The following is a 4,141-nucleotide window of genomic DNA, read 5'->3' as shown; positions in this document are numbered from 1 at the left end:
CAATCACATCTTTTTAAAACCATAACTTTTCAATTAAATCTTTTTAACCACATCTTTTTCAAAATAGTTTTCAATCAAATCTTTTTAATTTCTAATTTCAAAATCTTTTTCAAAAATCACTTGATTTCTTTTTCACTTTTAATTTTCGAAAATTATCAATCAAATTTTCAAAATGTTTTCAAAATGTTTTCAAAATCTTTTAAATGAATTTTCGAAAATTCTCTTCCCTCCTTCCCACATCCTTCTATTTATGGAGTACCACTCCTTCTGAATGCACAATTCGAACCTTATCTAACTAAAGTTCGAATCCTTCTTCTCCTTCTTCTTTCTATTTCTCTTTTCCTCTGACATTTCAAGGAATCTCTATACTGTGACATAGAGGATTCCACATTTTCTTTTTCTCTTCTCTTTCATATGAGCAGGAGCAGAGACAAAGGCGTTCTTGTTGAAGCTGACCCTGAACCTGAGAGAACCTTGAAGCGAAAGCTAAGAGAAGCCAAGGCACAACTCTCTTTAGAGCACCTGACCGAATTCTTCAAGGAAGAAGAACAAATGGCCGACGAAAACAACAACAATGCCAACAATGCAAGGAAGGTGCTTGGTGACTTTACTGCACCTACTCCTGATTTCTATGGGAGAAGCATCTCTATCCCTGCCATTGGAGCAAACAACTTTGAGCTTAAGCCTCAATTAGTTTCTCTAATGCAACAGAATTGCAAGTTTCATGGACTTCCAATGGAAGATCCTCATCAGTTTTTAGCTGAGTTCTTGCAAATCTGTGACACAGTCAAGACTAATGGGGTTAACCCTGAGGTCTACAGACTGATGCTATTCCCTTTTGCTGTAAGAGACAGAGCTAGAATATGGTTGGATTCTCAACCTAAAGAAAGCCTGGACTCTTGGGAAAAGCTAGTCAATGCCTTCTTGGCAAAGTTCTTCCACCACAAAGATGGAGTAAGCTTAGAGTGGAAGTCCAAACCTTCAGACAGAAGGATGGAGAATCCCTCTATGAAGCTTGGGAAAGATACAAACAATTAATCAGAAGATGTCCCTCAGACATGCTTTCTGAATGGAGCATCATAGGTATCTTCTATGATGGTCTCTCTGAACTATCCAAGATGTCTTTGGATAGCTCTGCTGGAGGATCTCTTCATCTGAAGAAGACGCCTGCAGAAGCTCAAGAATTGATTGAAATGGTTGCAAATAACCAATTCATGTACACTTCTGAAAGGAATCCTGTGAACAATGGGACTAGTCAGAAGAAAGGAGTTCTTGAGATTGACACTCTGAATGCCATATTGGCTCAGAACAAGATATTGACTCAACAAGTCAATTTGATTTCTCAAAGTCTGGCTGGAATGCAAAATGCACCAAACAGTACTAAGGATGCTTCATCTGAAGAAGAAGCTTATGATCCTGAGAACCCTTCCATGGAAGAGGTGAATTACCTAGGAGAACCCTATGGAAACACCTATAATTCTTCATGGAGAAATCACCCAAATCTCTCATGGAAGAATCAAGAGAGACCTCAACAAGGTTTCAATAATAATGGTGGAAGAAACAGTTTAACAATGGTAAACCTTTTCCATCATCTTCTCAGCAACAGACAGAGAGTCTAAGCAGAATACTTCTGACTTAGCAACAATGGTCTCTGATCTAATAAAGACACTCAAAGTTTCATGAATGAAACAAGGTCCTCCATCAGAAATTGGAAGGACAAGTGGGTCAGCTGAGCAAGAAAGTTACTGAACTCCCTCCTAGCACTCTCCCAAGTAATACAGAAGAAAATCCAAAAGGAGAGTGCAAAGCCATAGACATGGCCGAATATGGAGAGGAAAGAAAGGAGGAGGACGCCACTGAGGAAGACCTCAGTGGGCGTGTACCAATCTCCTCTGAGTTCCTCAATGAGGAACAATGGGAATCTGAGGCTCAAAATGAGACCATAGAGATTCCATTGGACTTACTTCTGCCATTCATGAGCTCTGATGAGTATTCTTCCTCTGAAGAGGATGAGTATGTCACTGAAGAGCAAGTTGCTAAATACCTTGGAGCAATCATGAAACTGAATGACAAGTTATTTGGAAATGAGACTTGGGAGGATGAACCACCCTTGCTCACCAAAGAACTGAATGACTTGTCTAGGCAGAAACTGCCTCAAAAGAGGCAAGATCCTGGGAAGTTTTCTATACCTTGTACCATAGGCACCATGACCTTCAAGAAGGCCTTGTGTGACTTGGGGTCAAGTGTAAACCTCATGCCCCTCTCTGTAATGGAGAAATTAGGGATCTTTGAGGTGCAAGCTGCAAAAATCTCACTAGAGATGGCAGACAATTCAAGAAAACAAGCCTATGGACTTATAGAGGATGTTCTGGTTAAGGTTGAGGACCATTACATTCCTACTGATTTCATAGTCCTAGAGACTGGGAAGTGCATGGATGAATCCATCATCCTTGGCAGACCCTTTCTAGCCACAGCAAAGGCTGTGATTGATGTTGATAGAGGAGAGTTGATCATTCAAGTGAATGAAGAATCCTTGGTGTTTAAGGCCCAAGGATATCCCTCTGTCATCATGGAGAAGAAGCATGAAGAGCTTCTCTCAAAAAGAGCCAAGCAGAGCCCCACAGTCAAACTCTAAGTTTGGTGTTGGGAGGCCACAACCAAACTCTAAGTTTGGTGTTGAACCCCCACATTCAAACTCTAAGTTTGGTGTTGGGAAGTTCCAACACGGTTCTGAGCATCTCTGAGGCTCCATGAGAGTCCTCTGTCAAGCTAATGACAGTAAAGAAGCGCTTGTTGGGAGGCAACCCAATGTTTTATAATAATTATTTTCTTTTGTTATTTTATCTTTTTTGTAGGTTGATGATCATAAGAAGTCACAAAAACAATGAAAAAAGCAAAAACAAAATGAAAAACAGGAAGAAAAACAGCACACCCTGGAGAAGAAGAAGCTGGCGTTCAAACGCCAGTAATGCTAGCTGTTGGGCGTTTAACGCCCGTCTGGCACCATCTGGGCGTTTAACGCCAGAAAGGGCACCAGACTGGCGTTAAACGCCAGTAAAGGTAAAAACCTGGCGTTAACGCAGGAATGGGCACCAGCCCGGCGTTTAACGCCAGAAAAGGCTCAAAACGTGGATTTTGATGCCATTTGGTGCAAGGAGCCTTTCCTTGACACTACAGGATCTGTGGACCCCACAGGACCCTACATCACTCTCTCTCTTCTTCCCCCATTCACCAATCCTCAACACCTCTTCCCCAAAAAACCCTACCTATCAAATCCCATCTTTCTCTTCACCACTCACATCCATCCTTCATAAAACCCCCCAACCTCACCCTTCAAATTCAAACCACTTTCCCTCCCAAACCCACCTCAAATGGCCGAACCCTCATCCCCCTCTTTCCTATATAAACCCCTCTTTACCCCTTCATTTTCCACAACCTAAACACCCTTTCTTTCCCTTCTTGGCCGAACACACTACCATCTCCCTCTTCCTCATTTCTTCTTCTTCTACTCTCTCTTTCTTCTTTGCTCGAGGACGAGCAAACATTTAAGTTTGGTGTGGTAAAAGCGTTGCTTTTTCATAACCATTTATGGCATCCAAGGCCGGAGAAACCTCTAGAAAGAGAAAGGGAAGGCAAAGGCTTCCACCTCCGAGTCATGGAGATGGATAGATTCCTCTCAAGGGTGCATCAAGACCACTTCTATGAAGTGTGGCCTTGAAGAAGGTGATCCCCGAAGTCCCCTTTTCACTCAAAAAGGGTGAATATCCGGAGATCCGCCATGATCCGAAGAAGAGGTTGGGAAGTACTTACCAACCCCATTCAACAAGTCGGAATCTTGATGGTTCAAGAGTTCTATGCCAATACATGGATCACCAAGAACCATGACCAAAGTGTGAACCCGAATCCAAAGAATTATCTCACTATGGTTCGGGGGAAATACTTGGATTTTAGTCCGGAGAGTGTGAGGGTGGCGTTCAACTTGCCTATGATGCAAGGAGATGAGCACCCTTACACTAGAAGGGTCAACTTTGATCAAAGGTTGGACCAAGTCCTCACAACCATATGTGAAGAGGGCGCACAATGGAAGCAAGATTCAAGAGGAAAGCCGGTCCAATTGAGAAGGCATGACCTCAAACCCGTG

General features: G+C 42.5%; 1 non-coding gene across 1 annotated transcript; it reads right to left on the bottom strand.

Annotated features, from left to right (window-relative positions):
- Positions 1-956: 956 nt before the first annotated feature.
- Positions 957-1,064, bottom strand: LOC130971976 (small nucleolar RNA R71). The gene has a single exon (XR_009083183.1). It is a non-coding gene; the product is annotated as a small nucleolar RNA R71 (small nucleolar RNA).
- Between the last annotated feature and the right edge of the window lie 3,077 nt (positions 1,065-4,141).

Source organism: Arachis stenosperma, chromosome 3 (genome assembly GCF_014773155.1).
Source record: "Arachis stenosperma cultivar V10309 chromosome 3, arast.V10309.gnm1.PFL2, whole genome shotgun sequence".
NCBI classification, from domain to species: Eukaryota; Viridiplantae; Streptophyta; class Magnoliopsida; order Fabales; family Fabaceae; genus Arachis; species Arachis stenosperma.
This window is presented reverse-complemented; position numbering and strand designations above follow the sequence as displayed.